At 44.6% G+C, this 25,409-nt stretch overlaps 1 protein-coding gene across 3 annotated transcripts in view; it reads left to right on the top strand.

Annotated features, from left to right (window-relative positions):
- SLC23A2 (solute carrier family 23 member 2) overlaps window positions 1-25,409 on the top strand; it is a 111,223-nt gene that overhangs the window by 11,681 nt on the left and 74,133 nt on the right. The window contains exon 1 of one of the 3 annotated variants that reach the window (XM_075601290.1): window positions 17,879-18,033. The exons of the other annotated variants lie outside the window; for them this stretch is intronic. The gene's annotated coding sequence lies outside the window, so the exon portion shown is untranslated. Of the gene's footprint in view, window positions 1-17,878; window positions 18,034-25,409 lie in introns of those variants that run through there. 3 annotated transcript variants of the gene reach the window in all.

Raw genomic sequence — 25,409 nt, 5'->3', positions numbered from 1 at the left:
TGAATATTTGCTGTGTTAAAGCGGCCCCCTTCATTACGGTCTACTACTGAAACCTCTTTAGATTTTGCCAGGTGGGGTTTCCGGTTCGCAATAATGTATCCAGTCCTGGAAGTCAGTGAGGAATTGTTCATAGCTGCTATTGAATTTTAGAGTAGCATGTATGCTCCGCTCCAAAAATGGCATGCGTAGAACAGCTGGGGATAGAAAGCCAGGATCTTTCATAGTAAGATCACTCTGGCTGTGACCAAGCATGTGGTAGAGATTATAATGCCGGATCATAAATTCTGCGGGACATGAAAGAGGTTTTTACAGGTAGTCTAGGTAGCTGAAACTTTAACCTTTTGAGTTCTGGAGGGAGAGCGGCACCAGAGCAGAGTGCTGGGCACGTGACTGCGGTGTGCCCTTAACATGGAAGTGGAGGATTCTTCATCTTCCGTTTCCCTTCACTGCAGACCGTGTCCCGTGCTCCATGGGAACGCAGGACACAATCTAAGCTTAAGCATGACATAGCCACTACATCATGGGACCTGGAGTGCCAGACACCATGACGTTGTTACTACGTATAGTGTTGACCCAACCCAAAGGGTTGAAGCAGCAATCCGGCCTATACAAGATAGAGAGATATCATTTTATTAGGTTTGACCCTCTTGTGTCCGGTGCTGAACGACAATATTTGTAGCTTTGGGGACCAACGATTAGCTTAGATACCTACCAGCGGCATTACAGGTGTCTGCCACGCCACGGGATACAAAATGGCCTATTAGCCAAAATGGTTCTATTGGCACTTTTTAATTCAGTGCTATAGAATATGTACAGAAGAATATTAGGGGAGGAGATAGAGGCAGTACTCAACTGCAGGGAAATGTACTGGATCTATACCCTTGGGATACTTGTTCCCATGGGTATGAATACCGATTGGGAGCTTAAACATTTCCTTAAACTTATGTATAGTCTCTCATACTAAGATAATGGGGATTAACATTATCTCTAATATTACTTAAAGAGTTGTATCTATTATCTGTGGTTATAGTAGCCTCCACTCCATCTCCTCTGGATCAATTCCAATACAGGACATAAGACATAGTTAGGTTAAATGTGTTGACTGTATAGGGATATCAAGAATGGTGCTCTTCATTATATATACCAGCCATTAATAAGTTAGTAGGACACTATGTATATTTAGATCTAATATCATGCTTCTATACACATACATGTCTTCTGATATAGGGATCTATCTATATCTGTATATGTGGTTGCTATATACACATTTTTAGATGATATCTGTATATATATTTTGTAGATATCCTTCATACTACAACTGACATATAGGTGGTTGGTGGAACAATGTTGCTAATATTATGATACTTTCTTAAGATAACACTATCCTTTTTTGGTTGCAGATGGACATTGGATACTTTGTTCTCATGAACTGAGATTGGATATTTTGCTTTTGCTAACTGAGCCTTTGAGGACAGTTTCTATTTAATACTGTACACAAAGTAAATCTACTCTCGGGGAGTGATGGGTTATACCTATGGTGAAACAGTCCTAATCTAATCTGATGTTTACTCTCTATTATACATAGAGGTACTGTATGGTTATTTCCTGTCTATTTGAAAAGGTGACTAAAAACCCTACACCATATAACATATAAAAATATTACTTGTGAGCACATTCACATGTCTTAGACAGGTCTGCAACCCTGCTTTTCGCCATTGTCACCTAGCATACAGAGCTTCCACTGCAGCAAGGGATTCTGGGAAATGACATGTAAATGAGCACACAGTACCACATTACATGGAAAACCCTTAAGCCAATGCCTGCTGCTTTAAACACAGCTTTTAAACATAGCCAGGGATGAGATGCAAAGCCAATAAACCCACTCACAAGTGTCTAATTCTAATATACTGGTATTTTATTATAGATTTAATATATATTTTTTAATAGTCTATGGGATTTAATATAACTCAATGGAGGATTCAAATAGGGATTAAATTAGACTGCTTATATTTTGATTCCAATACAGGTCTTCTTTGTATTGTTGTTTTTAATATATGTCCGTATTATTTAAGTCATTCAACAAAAAACAAAAATGCCCAAAGCTACTTCCAATGTGACAAAAATACACAGTGCAATACCTACATATCTCTTGTAAAAGGGTCATTTAGTTTAACCCTTTGGCCAAAGCGTGTTAAGCCTGCTGCCACTTACAAGGCATGACCGAAGCAGGTCCTAACACTCACCTGGGTTAAAATTCTTATTTACCTGTATAATTACAGGAAGAATGATCGCATTGGATCTGTCGTAACCTGGCAAAACATACAGGTAAATAAGAATTTTTACCCAGGAGAGTGTTAGGACCTGCTAACGGTCATGCCTTGTAAGTGGCAGCAGGCTTAAGATGCTTTGGCCAAAGGGTTAAACTAAATGACCCTTTTACAAGAGATATATAGGTATTGCACTGTGTATTTTTGTCACAATGGATGTAGCTTTGGGCATTTTTGTTTTTTGTTGTATACATTTAGCCACGCCCACTAGCACTCCTTTTGACACTTATATGCATATATATATTACAGTATGTGGTAATGGTTGGGGTTTCTCAGAGCTTGTTGGGAATCTGTATATTTTATTTAAATCGTATGTTTATATTAGTTGTTGTTGTTTGTTTTGTATGTGTTACGTTCAGCCTCCGTTTCCATCTGATAGGTGTTCGGCGAGTGGCAGATGGATTGAGACTCTTCTCATCCAATCTGGTTCGTTTTGCCGAATTTGCGCCAAAACAGCGTCGCATCACCGTAGGTTAGAGGCGGAGGTTAAGTTATTTCAGTCACTGACTATACGAACGAAAATACACTCTGACAAAGCGCAATGCGCGAAACGCGTTTGTGATTGACCTGTTCTCCATGTTGTCACCACGGTAAATAAAGGTGTTTTTAATATAGATTTTGATATGTAGCCCTACATTTCTGCCATCGCTGTGCTCCGCTTTTTACCTCCTGGATCCCTTGATACAAAATGGCTGTTCAAATCTTGTGAGTTCCGCTAGCCAATGTGAAACTGCAACTTCATCAGTTACGGCTTCCTATTGGATAACTGTTCAAATTGCTGCACAGACCACCAGTAACTTTTCTGGTAAGTGTTGTGGGAATCGGGAGATGAAATAGCTGTCTAGCTGCGGAGGACCCCTTGATTCCTATCCTGTAATAAAAAATAAAACCATTGCTTTTCATCTGATTTGCTGGATTTATATATGTAGTCACAATTTAATTATACCCTTACAATTGGGTCTTCTCACCTCTGCAAATTACATTCACGTCCCTCTGATTGCACAGTCGTGTTTTTGTTTGCCTGCTGGAGCTTTGATTTGGTTGATCATTGTTATATTTTTATAGGCTCGGACATATGGCATATCTATGCCAAACAATATCCAAACTATATATAGATTGCTCATTTGTAGAAAGAAAATACTTTTGTTTCATTCAAATACATGAAGGTTGGTAAAAAATGGTTTACATTTTGTTTTTCTATACAAGTTGTCCTTACTGTCCCCTTTTCATCCTAGTCAAACGTTGTGACGGTGAGGGGGTAACCAGGCCATCAATAAAGGTATTACGCCAAGCTGGTTACTTCTGATCCATATTTGGAGTTTTAGTGTGTCAGCTCTTGAACCTGTTTGCAGATACAGTAATGTATGTAATTGTGCTACAATAAAGAATTTGTGTTTTACCTTTCCAGGAGTGCCAGCAAGCAGAGCTTCCTAGGCTATGAGTTTCACGGGGGATTTTGTGAAGAAAGTCTTATCAGATTGTGCTTGGATAGTCTGGGTCCAGAGTTGCTGGGCACCCCAATAATGTACCCGGGAGTCAGGTCAGGCAGCCCGGATACATGTAGGCACAAGGCTCCGGTCAAAATCCTGCTCTGGAAACGCTTTTGCGACTCACGGCTAGGACTCCCTGCTTCAGCATAGACCAGGAAGGTAAGCGGGGCATAGGGGTGTAACGTATCACCCGAACAGTACCGGGGTCCCCCCAGTAACAGAGGGATCCCCAGTTCAATGCCCGGTTACCCAGAACCGTTGTATAGAGGTTCATTCTACCCAAAGGACTTAGGGAAAAAAATATGTGAAAAGTATATTTTATTAAATGGTGTTTTAATGGTATATATGCTTATGCACAGTATTATGAGCTGGGGACTTCCAGGTCCATGGTTCCGAGAGACCATGTGGCTACTAAGCTTGGTGCCACCAAATCTGCTCGGGTCCCGAATATGAAAGCCTCAGAGGTTGCCAATGTGTGTGAACCATTTGGGCAGCGGGGTTAGCCTCAAGTACGCACGTCCTGGGATGAATGGAAGTCATCGGACCACCATTTGCCCATCCCCAGACTTTGAGGAGCCTAACTCCGCGGGTGGCTTCTGACTGACAAGTGGCAGAGGTGCCAGGTTGGCACATGCCCTTGTCAGAATCTGAATCCGTGCTTGCCTGGCTTAGACTGGCAACGCTCTGATAGGCTGGTAGGATTCTTCCCACGCTTGTATTGGCTGGAGTATTTCATGACTGAACTCTGAAATACTGTAAGAAACCCTCAGCCAATCCGGACGAGAGATTCTAAGCATCAAGACAGCAGCGGCAAATTTCAAATCACCAAAAGATGCTCTTGGAGAAATAGCAGCGAGTCGGCATCACACTTTTCGGGGTCAAGTTCTGAAAATAAAACATTGCGGCTGGGATAGCAAGCCGAAAAGAGTACCAGGACGTTTGGTACTATCTCCCGGTCAAGGGATTTCGGCAGCTCCGGAGCAGATACAGCGGTGGCGTCAGGAACTTCATGCAGATTTGAGTTCCAGATGATAAATGGAACAAAGGACACAACGGATTTAGAATATCCAAACTCATTTATTGAGCCAACACATGAGTTTGGATATTCTAAATTCGTTGTGCCCTTTGTTCCTTTTATCATCTATCCAGGGCTGATCACAGGCTTTCGTACAAACATTGGAGCACCGGTAACTGTATCAATTTTGCTGTGCAGCATTTTTCCTATCTATCTGGATTTGAGTTCCAGGACATTTCGGGACAAGTCCTGGTCAACCTAAAGACTTTATTTTATGTGCCATTTCACTTGGAAAAGTCAATTTTTGGTGCCCAGACCCCCGTAAGTGTGTATTTTGTAATCTAATGTGTGTCTGTTTCTATAGAATAAATGACAGTACAACAAATGATCTTGTTTTGCTCAGTGAATGATCCCGGTAAAAAGGTGTAAATACCTGGTCTCCCGTGAGAAACGTCTCTCTGGAACATAGTAAAGATGACAGCCATTGTGATCGTCATAAAACTGCTTAGCAACTGAGCTGATCACTGCATTTTTGGAATGGTAGTTCTTTTCTTTTAGGTACTGGCTCCTACGTAACCAGCGTGTACCAAAAGCAAGCATCCTTTGCATCTCAAGGACAGTACACATGACACAGGGTCATCTGTTAAGACTGGCGGGAATGAAATTTCACCAGCACAGAGGAAAGGGTTCTTTATATTAACAGCAGTGAAAATGTGGAGTTTATTACCAAAGGAGACGTCTATTTTAAAAGTACACAGATCTACCAAATAAGTAAACGTAGGAAGGCTATTGTTCCAGTGGCAAATGATTGCCGATACTGGAGTCAGGGAAGAATTGATTTTGTGTGACTTCATTGGCTGTTTCACTGTGGGGTTTTTTTGTTTGCCTTCCTCTGGATATGTCGATCTCTCTATTCTGTAATATTTATTAAAATTAAATTAACCATTTGCCATCTTGTAATCCTATTCAACATAATGCAATACAGCATCTTTAACCCACTTCATATTTCTCGATTCAAAAGAGGGAGCTACACATTTTGGGCAAAACCTAAGCATAGCGCCATACCAAGGCAATCCCCAAATGATTTGATGCTACGCAAACAGTAAAGATTTAAACTTGTCTCATTAGCTGGTCCCACTTCTTTTCACTGCCTTTTTGACGTGCCGGGTAAGGTCATTCACCCTTGCTCATTTTCTAAGGGGTGGTTGGGCTGAAAGTGAAGCTCACTGTGCCTATGCTCGTTCATTGAAGTAGAGCTCCCTCTTTCTGTATCGGGACCAGCCAAGTCATGGGATCGCTCCAGGAACGATCACATGACACAACTGAAGTTATGGGGAAGCTTTCCCTCCTGTTTAAAGCACGTTATATAGTGCCGTGCGCGTGCTACGACGTGCGTGCGCGCGGAATTTTTGTTGGCTTACGTCAGTCAGCCTTTCTATACAAGGGCCGCACGCGCACGGGAGGGAGAGGGGAGCCGACAGACAGCGGCGAAGATGATAAAATTCATCTTTTCGCGACGCTGCCTGCGCTCAATGTATGTATTTGTGTCTACACAAATTTAATAAATATATTATTTCTACCAATGTTTTTTTTTTTAATAAATAATAAATTACACATACATAGACAAACACTGTATACTCACACAGTATGCATGCGGCACGCGCGGCCGCATGCTGTATATAACAGCCCTAACTTTCACTCTGCTCAAAAAGCCTATTCTCCAGAAATCCGACAACACACTGCAACTTTTTTTTGCCGCCAGCTGTGCAGACTGATGTTGGACCGGGTCCTCATTTATAAAAAAAAAAAAAACGGGTAACAGGTACCCAGCCAAAATCAAAGGTTCTACCCGGTCGGGTACCCGGTTACCCGGTTTGGCACTTACCTGCAGGGTGGCGGCGACATCTAGGACCAGTAGCAGCAGTCCTGTGGCAGCATCGGAGGTGTCTTCAGCCGGCGGGGGAGCTGCAGGAATCCCTTCCACAGCACCGGAGCAGGTAAACAGTGTGTGTGTGTGAGCCGCCGGGGAACCACGTGACCGGAGCAGGAGACAGAGCGTTCCTATTGGACAGATGGCTGTGGAAGGGATTCCTGCAGCTCCCCCGCCGGCTGAAGACACCCCTGATGCTGCCACCGCCACAGGACCGCTGCTGCTGGTCCTAGATGTCTTTGGAAAGGTAAGTATTAAGATTATTTCCAGCTGCCCTGACATTACCCGAAGCCGGGTATTACCTGGCACCGAGCCCACTTCTCAGTTGCCGGGTCCGAGTTATGTCTGGGTAGCTGGAAATGTGCCGGATAATTCCGGGTACTCGATACACCACTAGTGCAGACTAGTTATCAAACACAAGTTCTGATTTGTTGCTGAGTGCTTTCACTACAGCTCTTGCCACGCGGGAGCTTTGACACCTAAATTTAGAAGCGTTTTTGGGCACGCTGAATATGCGGCAATGACTTGGCATGCTACACCCAGACTCTGTCCTCAGTCACATCCACCATGTGTCGTGTCAGCCTGCAGGGTGGCTGCCCTCTCGCATGGCCTATGCATCCATTGCTACGGAAATACATTGTTTGCCTGTCTTCCTGCTGCTGTAATCGGGAGGCCTTGGGTTCTGGAATGCAGAATGTAGTTCTCTTATCCCCTTCACTGCCAGAGGGTTTTAAAAGGGTGATCCCTCTTAGGACTAAAGTGTGCTTGCTAATGGCAGTGACCTGTTTAAAGGAGCAATTCAAGCGCTTAAAAAAAAAAAGAAATATGTAACATCGGGTTGAAGCAGTGGGTCTCCGGAGCTGAAAGCCATTTAATTTCAGCTCTCAGGACCCCCTACTTTCTGAGATAAACCTCCAAAGGGGGAGTCGGTAAAGTTTAAAGCTTCCGCCTCCCGTGCCAATAGGAAGCTGAACCTGATGACGTTGTGAACCCTGCTGGCCTAGCAGAGTGGCTACCGCCACCCCTTACGGAAATAAGTGGGGTTCAGCTCCAGAGATGCCCCCGTGCTTCAATCCCATGTAAAATAAAATTGCCTGCTGGGATTGCCTCTTTAAAGGGCTTACATCTGGGTGGGTGAGGCTCTTTTTAACAAAAATTGTAATATTATAAATATAGGCAACATATTGACTAACGGGAAACTCTTAAATTAATTAACTCTGTTCCAAATATTCCCTGCCTCCACTCCTAGTTATTTAGGTATCGTCAAATTAGGCTTTTAATACTTCATGTATCTCCGAATATTGACTTTGAGTGCAGCACACCTCCCCAGCAGTGCAGGATCTTTGTAACACTTTCCTATTTGTGATAATTTGTTGCCAATATTCCCAGCAGTTTGAGCTGTAAACTGTAACAATAGATAATGTTACATTAGTAATGTAAGGATACATTGTAGCTACTGAATTACACACTGACTGAAACGTGTGTGTGTGTGTATTAGAAAAAAAGAAAGGAAAAGCGCCCGATCCATGTGTAAAATCCAATAATAAAGGTTTAATTAACACGAACAAAGACAAATGCACACTCACACTTTGCCAGTAAAATAAAAGCGTTGTATGGGACAGGCCCATTCGCCAAACATGTGTCAGACTGTAGCAAGTTCCTTCAGTTCCGTCTCGCTGTATGAACTGCAAGGCTTCACTGCTGCTGGTGTCACTGTCTCAGCGTCTCTCCGGCAACCCGAATGAGCAGCCTGCAGTTCCTGTTCAGCACGGCTCGTCTTGGATAAGGTTCAGGGAACTTCTTTGTTTGTGTCTGATTTTTGGCGTCTGAACTGCTCCACCACCGTAGTTCATTAACCACGTAAATATATATATATATATGTGCTGCTTGATTTGCCTCCTTAACCCCCAGAATATTTAGTCTTCCCGATTTTTTTCCCCTCAAACCAAATCTGTAGAAAATGTGGTCCAATAAGTGATCGAGCACTGGGGGGCGTGACGTTTACGGAGGCCCCCCGCTCTTCCCCCACATTTAAATGAAATGCCAGGGGAGTGCTCAGGGCTTCTGTAAATCCCTTACCTTGTTTCCGGCGGCTTCTGGCAACGGTGTCACATGGAGTTGCGTTGCCATTCGCAAACTAATCTCCCATATCTTTACTGCCGCTAGATACTCTATCTCGGCTCCATGAAAGTCCCTCAAACAATACAGTTATTCTAAGAATAGACGTGATGTTAATGGCAATACTTGTAACCTTCTTAAAATGTAAAAAGTTTTGATAAAACCTGGGACCTTTTGGATAAATAGCTAGTCTAACTCATGTAAAAGATAAAAAAAATTATATCTAAAGGCAATTAGCCTCTAAAATAGGCCTATTAATGATGGTTATAGATCTAAGTATTCTCCAAGATAGGCCTCTTAACTTGCACTGTGTTCAAATATGGTTACTTGATGGTGTATTTGTATAAGCTCCTCCTTCCTTTTTGTCTGTTTGTCCTAACTTTAATTAATTCCAAATACTAATTATGGAGAGGGCCTAGTCGCTCATGTTGTATGGGTTAATTTTTTTTGTAGTGAATTCTGTATCATACTTTTGTTTTAATTTGTGACTTTTTGTATGGATCTGTTTTATGTTTCATTTGTAGTTACTGTCACGGGGGCCAGGACAACACATTTATACCTTTCTGGGATCATTCACTAGGCAAAACAAGATGGTGGAATAAAATGAGGGTTATTTGGGTAAACCCACATACACACAAATGAAATACAAAATACAGACAAAATACACACTTACTGGGGGTGAAAACTAGCCTCAAATAGGTGCCGGACGCCTGCTTCAGCAAAGGCTTACCATGTCCGCTCCACGTAACTGGATTGAGCCTGGAACAAGTAACATTGATCCTCAGAACTTGTCCTCAGCTAGGCACGGCTTCCCTGGCACCTAAATGCCTAGTGCTTTGCTATTGCGAGCAAAACACCTGGGAAAGCCTGTCAGTGCTTCACTGGACCAAGTCCCAAGATTGTCTGAGAGACTGAGAGATCTCTGATTGTGCAGTCCCTTACATAGACTTCGGTGTCCTATGCCTAACATTGAACAGGGACTAGCGGCCAATCAGAGCGTGGGAACTTTTCCCACCAGCCAATCAGAACGGAGGCTCATCTGGCTGCTGATGTCAGAGGAGGGGGCGTGCCACGCCGGCTTGAAAAAACGGGTGCGTGGGAAATATGAACTAGCCAATGGGAAATGCGCTTACGAGCAGCAACTTCCCCCACCTAATTCATATCCCACCCACTGAGCAGGCTCCACCAGGTCTGGCAGTCACAAAGGGGCCCCAGTGGGGTGTCCTCAGGACCTCCTTCCTCCTTTGAACTTCAATGTTTATGCCAACATCCTGGCACATATGTGAATGCCCAGGTTGACTGCATAGACATTTATACATACAGTATACAACATTATAAAACATACTTTAATAAGGTATAGACCTTGGGGAACCTTTATAACTCTGAGGGAAATGGGTCTGGGATACTTGGGCTCGAAAACCAGGATTCTGTGGGACTCTGTGTCGCCCCGGTGTAATTCATCTCATGTACCCGCAAATCATGCATGGACGTCTGGAGAATTACTGGACCTCCGGTAACTTTGTCCCCCGAACTCCTGCAAACAAACGGAATACATTTTGACCCAAATATCCCACCTAAAACTTACACTCCCCAAATTCCACATCTCTAGGACTCCGGGAACCCAAAAATCCTCTCAAAATGTCAGGTTTTCCCTATACTTAACATTGGGCTTCCATAACCCACCCTGTCATCTAGAGACGGGTGCATGCAAATCATACACTATTTGCAGCTAACATAACAGTACTACCGACTACTCTGGTCAGCAATACTTTATACAGTTTTTAACCATAGTTGCTCTCCAATTTCCACCCTTAAAGCTGCAGTTCAGTCAATATCCTGCATGTGTGTTTTTTTAATAAATCAGTTCTGTAGTAAGAAAAAATACTTTTAGCATTTTCTGTTTTTAAAAAAACAACTTTTAAAGACCAATTTTCTTGTATTCTATTTTAACAGCCATTTGCTAAGGCACTGCCCCTTCATGTCCTGTCACAAGCCCTGGCACACCCCTTTGTCAGCCCTGCCCTCCCTCTGCACATGTCAGTGCAGGAGTGCTCATGAATATTCATGAGCTTCCACTGACAGACAAGCAGAATATAAACAGATCCCTTCACTAATTATGTCACCAAATTTCGACCTATCAATACATGGAGAACGAATTGACCTGCAGCTATACATTTCTTTAGGTAATTAGAGATTGCCCACATGAAACTATTGAAGTAAAAAAAAAAAAAAAAAAAAAAAAGACTGAACTGCAGCTTTAAACTCCTGTTTCCTAACAGGGATCTTAACTACACCTGACATCCCTAGCTTACATTCCTGCAGAGTTCGTGAAATAGGAACAGAAATATGGGGAAATACATCAAGGCGCACAACTAGATCCAAGAGCTGACACTTCAGCCCTTGACATACGGATTTCAGGGGTAACCAGATTGGCTTAACCTTTATTGTATAGCCTGGCTACCCCTAATGTCACAGTTGCATAGCATTTCATCTATCACTCGGGGTGAATGCTTAATCTTTCCATAGATGCTCCCATACTGGTGCTAACATCTCCTACTGGAGCTGTTAACGTACCTCCAGGGGTGGGTGCTTCTAGCTTGTCATGTTTTCGGTTACCCTTTCACACGCTATTCTCAGAAGTGGGTGTGCTTTTTAATCATTGCCATTTCCAATATTCACATGTCTGACAGGACAACAAACCTGCCTTTCCTCATTTCTCGGCATACAATGCTTCTAGGGATTCTGGATAATTACATGCAAATGAGCTTTGCTGTAAAAGATGTGTGAAGCTGCAGGCATAAGCCTGTAGGGATCCATGTTTAATATGGAGAAGAAGCAGAAAGTGACAAATGACAATGTATGTCATTACCCAGAATCCATGGCTGCAGTGGAAGCATTGGATGCTTAGAGATTAATGGGGAAAGGCAGGTTTACAGACCTTCCAAAAAATCAGGTGAGCGTGTCTCGTAGCCATAAAATAATGAAAACATTACATAGTGCAATAATATTTTAAATCAGTGATTTAGTGCAAAAAAGGGTTCAAAATTGACTACACGCATTGAAGCAATCAAAATCAAGCAGTCATCCAACTTAAGGGGTGGATGCACCCTGTGTAAATGCAGCAGCCACCAGCCCCCAACCTCCAAGGAAAAAAGAAGAGACCATATAGTGCAGATGGTATTATATTAAAACAGGGAATACAAGAATGAAGGCTTACACTTCTATGATGAGAGTAGGCAGTAATGAATTGCGGATAACGGGTGCTCAGTTGGTCGCGATCCCCTGAGTTCCACGCTCTCCTCCGCCTCAACCGGAAACACTCGTGTCCACGCTGGGGCTCCCGTCACGTCACTTCCGGTGCAGTGGGAACCACCGGATCTGATGGTAAGGGTGGATCCTCAGTGTTCTTCCTCTCTGGTGTGGGCTGAAACACTCTACGCGTTTCGCCGTATTGCTTACGGCTTCGTCAGGAGTATCTATTGGCTGCTAGACCCGGTATTCAATACTCTAAGCCCCTCCCTCTTCCTCACATCCTATTGGCCAATGCATGTGACATCACAGATACAAACAAAGTGGGTGGGCATAGCTCATTGAATACAACCTCCCTTCATAATATCAAAAAGGGGCAGAATTTATACATATAGTTGCCTAATGCGGCATATAAGCAAAGAAAGAGTATTTGTCACTTTTAGTCCCTATAACTTGCTGTGTGTTCCTAACTTGGATAAAGGGGCAGGAACATGATTTCCCAGTTCCTTACCTTTGACACTGAAGACACTTCAGTGCAAAATATGATGAGGGAGAATCTGTCCCGGACCCGGCAGCCGAGTGGAATTTAAGAACGGATCCTTTTTCTTTAACACTTTGAGTGCCGTGACGACGTGCTGCTTGAGTGCCACACGGCCCCTCTGGCACAGTGCGGCCACGTGACTTCAGTGGCCATTTTATGGAAAACGGAAGATGAGGCAGTAGATTCACTACTGGGCATATTGCGTCCTGTGCTCCCAAGCGGGTTAAAACGCCCTACGTCATGGGGCCCCCGGAGCGCCAGTCCCCATGACCTAGTGACTAAGTCTTTGGACAATCAAAGGGTTAACTGCTGACGGTGCAATACTGTGTAGGTTCCTCTAGAATTAAACCAGAGGGGCTTGCAATGCATTGTATCACATGCAAGGGTGGGAGGGGGGGGGGGTTACCAAATGTTTGGTATGTGCTTTGCAGCCTCCTGGCCCTGACGGGGTTAATCTGCTTCACTGCTGTACCTTTCCCCATGTGATGTCCCGGTGCATCGCCCAAGGGGATAAAATCACAACCACGTAACATGGATTATACTCCACATCAGCCGTGGCTATTAAAAAGCCAGCATTGTACTTAAATGTAATTAGCGGGAGAGCGACTTGCGCTAACAGCGTTATGAGTAATGAGAATGACGTGCAGCTGTGTAGAGCTTTAGAATTAACCCCGGTATTGCCGCAACGCTTTGCGTGGGCCCGCTGGTTGGGCAGGGGTTACCCAGCTATTTTCCCGACGTGCCTTTTTGCTCAAGGTGTTAAATCAGAATCACAATACTGCTTATAGCACTGAAGATGTCAGATTGTTCTTAACCCCCTTTACTCCCAGCGATTTCAATTCAGTGATAACCCTGTGTTTTTGTTAGATTGTTAAAACATGGGAGTTCGATTCCTTCTATCCTCGCCTCTTCGACAGGAATAGCCCCCTAATCCTTGTAGCCAAGGCCATTAAACAAGTTTATTAACAAACAGTCCCTTTCACACACAATAATTTAAAAAAATGCAGTAAAACAAAAAAATAAATTTTGATATGGTTACGTTTTACGGAAGCTAATTTATATTGGAAATGTTTATTTTCTTGGGGGGGGGGGGGGGGGGGGTGCCGCTAAGCAGGAGCTCTGTATTTTTCTCCTGTTTTAGCAAACCAAAAACCCCCCAGAAAAATCAGGTTTTCTTGTTTCTGATCTCACGGGGCTTTCGTTTTAAAAACAGGGAGTACCGCTCAGGTTTCTGGCTTAATATGGTATTGAAATATCAAATCATGATTTGGTTGCACACTGTCACACCTAACATGTTTGTTATAATTATGTTATATAAGCATCTCAAAAGGATTAGCGATTAGATCTCCCAGGAACAGATTTTAGACCACAATAAAAGCTTAATCTGTAATTTGTATTAATTACTTGTTGGACCTTTTTAAAAATATATTAAAATGTTAGAAGCTTTTTCCTGGCACAGAGGCGTGCATGTAACATTTTGCCTTCGATTTCATTGCAAAACATTTCTCTTTTACTTTGTCTTTCATCTGAACCACAATATACGATGTCAAATCTGTCTGTAGTGTTCGCGGTCAGGTTGAATGTAGATGTAATTGTCACGGGAGACCAGGTTATTAACACCTTTTTTACCGGGATCATTCATTGAGCAAAACAAGGTAGAGAAATAAATTGTAATTTATTCGGCATACATTTGCTTGCACACAATGAACCACAAAATACAGACAAAAAGACACACTTACTTTGGGGCTTGGGTTGAAAACTAGACTTTCCTAGGGGCAGGGAAATCTATGGGAGTTTTACCCTGATAGGGACTTTGCCCGGAATCGCCTGGAACCCAAATCGGCATAAAACACCGCTACGTTCTCTTCTGAGAACTTGTTCCCTCCTGACCGCGAGTTAGTACAAATCTCCTCGAACTCAAATCGGCATAAAATCCCAGCCGTGTCCGCTACATTCGTTTCTGAGAACTTTGGCGCAAAAGTCGGGATTTAGTCTCTGGCGAGCAGACTTTTCAGGCTTGAAATCGAAGCCGGTTCCTTTGCTATTACAAACAAAGCATCTTTGAATAGCTGGGTCAGGTGGGAATTTGAAATAGCCAAGGGACATGCGCAAACCTGCCACATCTCCCCCCAGCTATCTCAATGCCACCCGCTGGGCAGGCGCCCCTAGGTCTGGCAGAACAAGTGGCATCCTGGAGGACTGACATTGATCTCCGGACCTAGTACTCCACTTTTCCCCGCTGACCAGATGCCGTTCACACCTCTGGGCATCCTCTGGCTGCTTTGCACTCCGATGTCCAGCAGACATACCAGCGCCTATGGGTTTGGACGGGCTCCTGTTTGGACATCGGTTCTGAATGTAAAATACACTGAAATGAGTTTTAATAAACACTGAGTCTCGGGGAACCCCTTCAGCTATGAGGTGAGGATCTTGGGGTTTGAAAACTAGGAGTCTGGGAGACAATGTATGGCCCCAGTGCAACTCACCCCCCCGGGTACCCGAAAATAGTGCGAGTAAGCAGGGGATTATAGGGCCACCGGTAACTGTCCCCAGACCTCCTCCAATCAAAATGACTTGCTTTTCACCCCAAAACCCTACCTAAGACTTAGACTCCCAAAGTTTGGAGTCTCCAGGGTACAGGGAACAGAAAAGGAAAAAACGTCTCTTTATTTCTGCCTGCCTTATTTCCCCACACATTTTCCCTCTGAGTCTCCCAACCTTGTATATGTTTGGGCACCACAAACCCTATACTGATTGTGTCACCTTGGCACTAGCTGGGGTACCCCTCTTAACCTAGGGATTCCACAGGAATGAATATTTATCCCTGTGCCTCATTCTTCTCCTTTCTGGGCTGTGCTGAAGCAGGGTACCCTAGTGGTGAGTTGTGCTTGTGTTTTCAAGGGGAAATATTGCCGGGACAATGTGCCTACATGTATCAGAGAATCGGCCATGATTCCTGGGTACATTTATTGAGGACCCGGTAACTCCGGACCCCAACCTCCTAGGCACATTCTGTCAACGGTTCCTCCGGAAAACCCCCCTTGAAACTCCTACACTAGCAATCCCTGCTTGCTGGCATGCCCGGAAAGGGAAAAACACAAAAAAATGGGTTAATTACACAAAGTACAATGTTACTGGGTCTAACAGCTAACTCTCTGGGACCCTTCTACACGGAGCAGGGGTAACCAAAAGGGCTTGACCTTTATTATAGAGCCTGGTTACCCCCTCCCATCACAGCGATGTAGAATTATTGAAGGGTTTATTTTTTTAAAAAATTTTTTTAAAACAAATGCAGCCTGTATTGTTAGTTTAGTGAATTTTCTTATATCTGCTTAGCAGTTAGGTTGAAATCTGAGAGAAACATTAAAGTGGCACAATCATTGCTACAATTCCATTATGTTACAAAGGTGGACTGCTGATTTAAAACAGCTCCTGTGCTGATGGCTTTTATTTTTTTTTTATTTTTTTTAAACGTTAAAATAAAAAACAGCTTTGGAAAGAGCAATAGATCTATTATATTCATCTGAAAATGGTATGCTTCATTCAGGAGATATGCCATTTGAAATATTAAGTGCCTGGGAAGTTAAAATGGTGCCCTTCACACAGGTCAGGGCAGCCTAGCGTTTTTACCATGGTAAGCTCCAAAGATGGAGATTAAAGTGTTTAAAATCATGATTATTATTTTTTTAAAGAAAAGTTTAAGAGCAGGACATGCTGAGGTGGCAAGATACGATCATTAGGTGTTAAACTAGTATAGGCTTCTGGGAGAGTTACTGCTTTAACCCTCTGGTGCCCTATAGCAGCGGTGCGCAAACGGGGGGGGGGGGGCGGGAGGGCGGGAGATTTGTCTGGGGGGGGGGGCACGGGCGGTTGCAGAGGTCCCGCACTCCTCCCCAAGGCATCACCGACGTCAAATGACGCCGCGGGTCACGTGACCCCGGAGCGTCATTTGATGTAGGAGAAGGGGGCACGAGACCGGGGGAGGCCAGGCATGGGGGCGCAGCTTCAAAAGTTTGCGCTCCCCTGCACTATAGACATCGCTACTATGTTATGGGGGTTGGTGGGCCCCATGATCTGGCTACGTCTTAATCTTCCCGCTCGCTTTTCTATGCGAGCACGTGCGGCGCGCTTTGGCACTCAAAGGGTTAGTCTTTCACATTGCCTCTGCAATTAGAGAGAGAGAGAGAATTAAAATGGTTAATATGAGACTCTTATTCAAGTCAAGAAAACATCTCTCTGTGCTGCGGAATATTTGTAGGACATGTCACTGACCCTTTGGTGAGGTTAAGCTGCGTTTATAGTGCTGGCTACGTGATCTCGTGAGGTCAGCCGTCGCCGTAGCTATGGCGATTCCTGCACTCTGGTGCAGGAGACCAAGGGAGGGCGACAGGGGCGTGGTGGAGGCGTGGCCATGAGCGGTTCGCCTCGTTGTCTGAACCGCTCACGTGACACTGATGTCGTGGAGATCTCCGAAAAAGTCCAAATCCTTTGACTACGCTGATCGTGACCGCTCCGTCGCTCTGCAGTGCCGTCGCGGTCGCGCCCACTGTGGGCACCCGCGATGGACTGCATGTACAGGCATACCCCGGTTTAAGCTCAATAGGCAAACGGCAGCTCACGCATGTGCATGTCAGCACGTCCTGAACAGCAATACCGGCTCCCTACCTGTACCGAAGCTGTGCGCAAGCGGGGAGACTATAGAGCCCGTTACACATGCGTTATTTACCTCAGTTATGCCCGTATATGACGATTGCAGTACAGTACATGCATCGATAAGTGGGGAAAAGGTAGTGCTTCACTTTAAGTACATTTTCACTTTACATACATGCTCCGGTCCCATTGCGTACGTTAATGCGGGGTATGCCTGTACTTGCTGCGGTGCTGTGCGATGTCGCCGTAGCCAGCACTATAAGCGCAGACTTGAGCAGAAAGTTGTACAAGTACAGCAGCGCCTACTGTGTCTGGGGCAAGCTGCGTGTGTGTGGTGATGTGGTGGGATGGGGTGGGGTGTATGATTCGGAAGCATGAACCCCCACGTAGCGATATCGCGGCAGGCACAGTTTCCGGAGCCGCGGCTATTTATGTATTTTTTGCTGCTGTTCTGGAGACAGTGAGCCGGGCTACATGTATACTTGCAGTTCACAGATATGCCACCGGGGGTCACAATTCCAGCTCAAGCAAGCCAGACTGCAGTGACGTATGGAGCAGGACCACTCCATTCTTATGCAATGCAGCAGCGTCTCCAGCATGTTAAATAAGCATGCTCTGCTACAGTGTTGTATAATGACTCGGTCATGCTGTGTGACTGTAGACACAGAGCCGTCCCTGGAGCAGACACATGTGCCTGTGCTGAGCAGCTCAAGGTGAGAGGGCTTTAATAACCCCAATGATTTCAGCTATCCGCCAGGGGAGATGCATACTAAGAATATCACGTCAGCCTTGAAGAAATGTTATGTCTTTGTTTTACTGTATGATCGATTTCAAACGCACACTGCCTTTTAACAACACGTTTTTTTTTTGTTTTTTTTTTCCTTTTGCTAATCTTTTAATAAGTATACTGCAGCACTGTACAATTGGTGTTCAGGGCACTAGTGCAGCATTACTTCCAGCACCGTGTCCTGGTTTGTAAATCTTACAATCTAATGTGATTTCTACAGTGGCTTCCTCTTCTGTTTATGCTGTATCTAGGCAAGACATGCGTGTGAATCTCCAGGCTTGTTACCACTTGTTACTATTACTCATATGGGTTCCTGCTGTGTTAATAAATCAATATTATCTGATCATTGAAAAAAACGGGGACAACAATGTGTATTTAATGTTTCTTTTTGTGTTGAGCTCAATAGGATTTTAGACGGAGTTTACAGCACATTGGTTTGCTGTGGTGGAGTATATTTGTATGTGTTTCAGTATAGTCTTTCCATATTTATAGAAGATGTAGAGCTTAACATTTAACAACCTTTTTGAGTTGGTTTTGTAAAGTAAAATGGCTATTGCCAAATGTTTTCATGGAAACCCCTCAGATTTAAAAACACTAAGTTTTGTAATATTTGTGGTAGGTTTTTTTTTTTTTTAATATATATATAAATAGTGATGAATACGCAGCATTATATAATACAAAATACACAATTGCAGACACAATGAGTGCCTCCACTGTAGAGCTCACAATGAAATTTGGGGCATCAGATTCTTCTGCAATCTTTGCTGCTGAGAATGAGTTGGATGTTGTTTTAATAAGTTGGACTCAGCAGAGTCGATGGATCTTGTTCAAAAGAAATCCTGGTCGGGAGAGCGTAGAATTTGGGCTCAAGTAAATCCTTTGGCGAGTGGGGGAGTGGGGGGGGGGGAGGTTGTCAAATCCAGGAATCCTTAAACACTACTATTTCATGTTTTTGAGCTGAACTTCACCGAAAGGGTTTTAACTAGGAGACTGCAGAAACCTGGCACTTTTTGGGCATCATCTATTAGAATTCTAAGAAACTATCCCAGAAGTGGTGCCAAGTTCGGCAGTGTGAGAGTGAGTAACCAAGTCCTAGTGTGTGCCAACATTAGTAGCTGCTTCAGTAATCATGTTTTTCTTTCTTCTTCGGGTCATGTATACTAATAATATCCTTTTTTAATTCTCACAGACACAGACACACACATACACCATGTGCCAACAGGATTCACCCCAGGCATCTGCATGCTGCACACCACTTTGTAATTGAAATATAGAATCTAGACGTCTAGGTGATTGGGGGACTGCTCATTCACGGAGTAAGGGGGCCCGCTGGCAGTAAAGGAGTTAACTAGTGTTACAACTAGAAAGTGGCCATTTTTTGGCACGCTGACTCATCCCTACTGTGAGTCACAATAATAACTATGCCACCTTTCTCTTGCACAAAAGGGGAGAGTTTACTATATAATCGGTCGCATAAACACTTTTTTTTTCTTTAACCCCCCCCCCCCTTCAGGGTGTTTTTTGAAAAAAAAAATAAAAAAATTCCTCCTTTGAAATTCTGTAGGAACAAAAATAAATGTTTATTGCAGGGAATGTATTTCTCCTTGGTGCACAAAGGGCTCAGTGAGTTGTAGTAATTGGATTATCTCTGAGGGCGCCGTCCCATGTAGTAGGACCTAGTGAAGCCTATTGAACTGGTATATAGTCTACGTTGTAAAAACGTAGGACTGATCCCCTGGGGCAATGCGTTGGTGGTCCCTTTGGCACACAGTCATCGACTGAGCCACCTGAGCCGAAGCGGGGATATCTTTAAAGCCTGACTGGTGGCCCCTGAGGACTGGAGTTGGTCACTCTTGCACTGAAGTAATCAATACACTACGTTTCTCACTTGCCACATGAATTGCAGTCTTTCAATGATGCCCTACTCCCTGTGTTCCCTTACCTTTACTGCACAGATACTCGTACCACTAAAGGGATGAGGTACATTTCTCCTTGTATTGCAAAGTGTTGTTTAAAAATGTAATTTTGCTTACTCATTTGACATTTTTAATATTTTCTCATGCTTCCGTTAGGGGAAACAAAATGGCGATTTAAATTTCCCACGGCACGCGGGCCAATAGGAAGCCGCAGCATCATCCGTCATCCAGATCATGTTGCAGTTTTCCTCTTGGCCATCGTCCCGCGGGAGATTATAAGAATCGGGAAGTAACCAGCACACCCTATTGGCGGGAGGGGAGAAAGTATGTCAGGAAGCAGGGGGTCCCTGGAGCTGAAATCAACCTAGTTCCGTTCTGGGGACCCCCTAATTCCGAACCATAAAGTGATCCTTTTTTCAGTCAATTTTTTCTTGCGGTTAAACACGTACGCATGATAAAAATGATCGCGCACACTGTAAGGTGCCTGAGGAGAGGTAGTCATGGTGCCCGGTAAAAGATTTCGATATTCAGTGTAGACCGCAATAGTTGTCCAAATACCAGCACGGCACCTGAGTAGGGAAAATGTGTTATATCCAACGGGCAGAAATTATTTGTGCTAATGTTGGCCATATTAAATCTTTATTAATTGTGGCTTTGTATGTTCTCCATCACTTTAGTTTAATTACTATTAGCGGGTAGCTTAATCTACACTAGAAAAGTAAAACTATATTAAAAAATTCTAGACATACATGACCTACGAAAAATTGCAATAAAAATTACATTGCCAAGTGCCCCTGTTACCCTGTGCTGAAGTTAACAAATTAAGTTTGGGGAGCTAAGGCTTTAAAGGAGTTTTTATTTCTTCTCGCTGCTCTCCTGTGTCATCACTGTGGTCAGAACAGGAGTTTGCACAGGCAAAGGCCCACCCCTCTGCGCTCATGTAGTGTTTTTCAACCAGGGTTTCTAGGAGCCCTTGGGTTCTGCGGGCATCCCCAAAGGGTTCCCTGCAATTTTTAGATCATGAGAAAACTGCACCAAATACAGAAGAATTTACAATGCATCTGATCTCAGATGCGCTATTAAAGGGTGTGGGTTCCTTACAATGCATCTGATCTCAGACGCTTTATTAGGGAGGGTTGGGGTTCCTTACTATGCATCTGATCTCAGACGCTCTATTAAAGGGGTTTGGGTTCCTTACTATGCATCTGATCTCAGACGTGCTATTAGAGAGGGTTGGGGTTCTGCAGAATTTCACATATGGCTTTTTTTCACCAAACAATTGGATAGAGTGGGCTAAAAACCAAGGGTTTTTGGGAATAGTCCTCAGTTTGAAACAAGAACACTTTTCACTTAATAGCTGATCTGGGAGGGTTTTTTCACCCCATCCCCCCAAGTAAATTGAGATTTGGCAAATTTTAATGTGCAGGAGAAGCTGATGTATACCACAAAAAAACAGGAAGACTGTAATTGATATTTAAATAAGATACTATTTCTAAGATACTTAGAGCTGTTGGCCAATTCCAAAGGATCCCCAGAAATAGTATTAGGCTGCAGGTTTTAAATATGCAGATTAATGGGAAAATATTAATACTTAGGCTACATCCATGGTTAGTGCTGGCGCGCTCACGCTCGGCACTGAGCCCCTGCAGCCGCAATGAGAGCGGCTTTAGCAGGGGCTCGCTTACGCTTCCGCAAGCGCGCGGAAGCGTAAGTCTCCGCAGAATTTAAAATTTTCACGCTCACCGGAGCGCAGGGCCGGTCACGTGAGCGGTTCGCCCAATTAGGCCATGACTAAGGCCAGGAAAAGCACCCGCTTTCCCTCAGCCTCAGTGCGCCTCCGCCCGCAAGCAGTATCCATGGACGCAGCCTTATCCTTCAAAAGCCTTAGAGAAAGGAGATCATTTAGACAGGCATGGTCTCCTTTGTAAATAGTTATAAAAGTAACAGCAAAGGAGTTATGTTTGTGAATAGATGCACAGAAAGTTTTCCTAAAATTCAAAGACTTTTTAATAAAAACTGGTATATCTTAACTTTAGTAGTGACTAAGATGGCATTAACAATGTATTTGTTTCAACTGTAATTGTGACCCAAAGTGTAACCTAGAACACAGTAAAAATAGTGTATATATTGGAAGATCCCTGTTCAAAACAATAAATCACATGCGCTAAAAGATCACTACAAATCAGATATCTAAAATCTAACCGTAATACTGGAAAGTGATCTCGGATAGAGCATTTCAAAACATATGGCAAATAAACATAATAAGGATCCTACTGCAAGAAATCGTTGTTTTTTTCCCCCAGACTAGAGGTGAAGATAAATGTTTTATTAACTTAAGATACAGTGAAACATATTGGATACTTCAATTACATACTGTCCCCTCAAGGGACAGTGCGCTTATCGCATTTATTAACATTGTTACTTTAATCCCTTCAGTGCTCTATGGATGTATAGTGTACTCTATAAGAGCTGGCACCCGAGAAGCCCTTGTGACGTACATTGTACATAATCCACCCCATACAGCCTGCAGCGCTTTAGATCTGCCTCTACTGGCTGGATCCACTCATCTGCACATCGCGCGCGTGTGTGTGTGTGTGTGTGTGTGTGTGTGTGTGTGTGTGTACATTTATTAATTTTTTTTGGTCTTGAGAAAGGTCACGTAGAGATTAAAAGTACTATATCACAACTTGATATGGGAGTGGCAGCCTTCTGTTCATTGTGTGTTTGTGTAAGTGTGTACAGTAAATAAATACAAATACCGCTTGTCAGCACATTCACATGTCTCAGACAGGTCTGCAACCTGCTTTCCACCATTATCCCTTAGCGTACAATGCTTCCTCTGCAGCCAGGGATTCTGGGAAATAACATGCAAATGAGCACACAGGGTCACTTTTTACTTCATGTCCATTTTAACATGGACTCCTATAAGTATATTCCCGCTGTATTACACAGCTGATCAGCACAGCCTGGGTTAAAGTGCACAGCCTATTAAACCTATCCACTGACCTCTGTTTCGCACTTTTGGGTCTCATCAGGGTGAGGATGGTGTGTATGTATTCTCCCACCCCCCCCTGTCCACAATGTTGCTGGGGTTGCAAATCCCCTCATTCATGTTCACTTGTATTTCATTGGCTATTTTTGATGCTTTTTCATTGTTTTTTTTTTTTTATAACGTTCATTTTTATTTGGTATTACAGTGCATACATAATATCACCACCTATTGGCATACATTACAGCAGGGGGGCGCAAACTTTTTTCCCTGCGCCCCCCTGCCGGCTGTCCCCTCACTCCCGCGCCCCCCTCCCAACCCCAACTTACCCGCGCTCCGGCGTAATGACGTCACGTTGCCATAGCAACGTGACGTCACATGACCTCGCAGCGTCATTTTGACGCCGCGTTGCCATGGCGACACAGGGAGGAAGCCGCCGGAGCCACGGTAAGTTAGGTTTACAGAGGCCCTGCAGCTCCCCCGGCACTTAATTTAAGTGCCTTCGGGAAGCGCGCGGGGCCTCTGTAAACCCCGCGCCCCCCCGTCGGCAGTGTCGCGCCCCCCCTGGGGGTCGCGCCCCACAGTTTGCGCACCGCTGCATTACAGAATACTCAATTTTGTTATCCAACCGGTAACACTTAGACGAGAAAGTAGACAAACTTAACAAACTATGGGTAGACCACACCACTAGGACAAACAAGACGAACCGGACTGGGGTGGGACACAATTGGGTGTTGGGACCGGACCGGCTTTTTCAGTTTTGAACACACACACACACACACACACACACACACACACACACACACACACACACACACACACACACACACACACACACACACACACACACACACACACACACACCTTATTTTTATTTTTTGCCTTTATTCCGTAATCCCATTCCCATGATAAATAGAAGTTGTGATCATGAATCGTACCCCTCCACACAATGAAGGGACACAAAACTTAAGATGGTATTCAGGAGCTGTACACAGGAAGCGCCCCCCCCCCCAAAGAAAATGGGGGGGGGGGGTGCGTGGATGCTAATACTGAAGAATAAACAACCAATCACACACGTGGGGGAAAAAAAAAGGGGGCATGGGGAAAACGCAAAGTGAGCACTGCGGACATTTCCGGGCTTCAGCTTACCTGTTCATGCTGCTTTCTTTCTTTTCTCTCTGCTGATGCTGTGTGCCCGAGTTTGACACGTGCTGGTTTGTAAAACAATTAAACCTTGAGGCTTTTTTCTGTGCGGGAAGTACTTCAGGTTGTATAGAGCCTGAGGATGGGGTTGTCCCTCGAAACTTTGCCCCCTTGTCACTTTATTTATAACTATATTGTAGTGTTGATGTCTTCTTATTCCCATTCCACATTGTGTTGTTGTTTATACCATGAGTATGACCTGTGTAGTTTTCTCATATGTGAGTGCGTTCCACTTTGATACTTCTTAGACTGCGGGCATGGTGATCGCGACGGCGCGCAGGAGGGCGCGAACAGCTCGATCACATAGATGTGCCTCTATGAGGCTGTCTATAGAACGCGCCAACGCGTACGAGAGCAGAGGCGCCGGTACTCGCGATGTAGGAGGAAACAGAGAATTTTGTTTTCACTTGCGGGCCAGACGGCAGCCGGGGCACCCAATAAGAGCGAACCAGCTCCGTGATGTCACGGCCACCCCCACCCCTCCCAACACGCCACCCCGTCTCCTCTGCATGCAGCACACAGATCTCTCCTGCTTCAGGCGGGGGGAGAAGCCGATGCATGCAGCACACACATCTCTCCTGCTTCAGGCGGGGAGAAGCCAATGCATGCAGCACACACATCTCTCCTGCTTCAGGCGGGGAGAAGCCGATGCATGCAGCACACACATCTCCTGCTTCAGGCGGGGAGAAGCCGATGCATGCAGCACACACATCTCTCCTTCTTCAGGCGGGGAGAAGCCAATGCATGCAGCACACACATCTCTCCTGCTTCAGGCGGGGAGAAGCCAATGCATGCAGCACACACATCTCTCCTGCTTCAGGCGGGGAGAAGCCGATGCATGCAGCACACACATCTCCTGCTTCAGGCGGGGAGAAGCCGATGCATGCAGCACACACATCTCTCCTTCAGGCGGGGAGAAGCCAATGCATGCAGCACACACATCTCTCCTGCTTCAGGCGGGGAGAAGCCGATGCATGCAGCACACAGATCTCTCCTGCTTCAGGCGGCGGGGAGAAGCCGAGTGAACGCTGGCACCCTCTCCAGCGTTTACCATGGCCGCAGCCTTATGCATCTTCGGGATTGAGGGGTCCCTCTGGTTGCCTTGCACATTGCCTCATACTTGAGTAATAATACCCTCAGAACAGGGCATTACTGGCCAATAATGCCCTGGCTGGAAGAGTTGAGGGCCCGAGG

Source organism: Ascaphus truei, chromosome 5 (assembly GCF_040206685.1).
Source record: "Ascaphus truei isolate aAscTru1 chromosome 5, aAscTru1.hap1, whole genome shotgun sequence".
Taxonomy (NCBI): domain Eukaryota; kingdom Metazoa; phylum Chordata; class Amphibia; order Anura; family Ascaphidae; genus Ascaphus; species Ascaphus truei.
The sequence above is the reverse complement of the archived record's forward strand: the minus strand, read 5'-3'. Positions and strand labels throughout refer to the sequence as shown.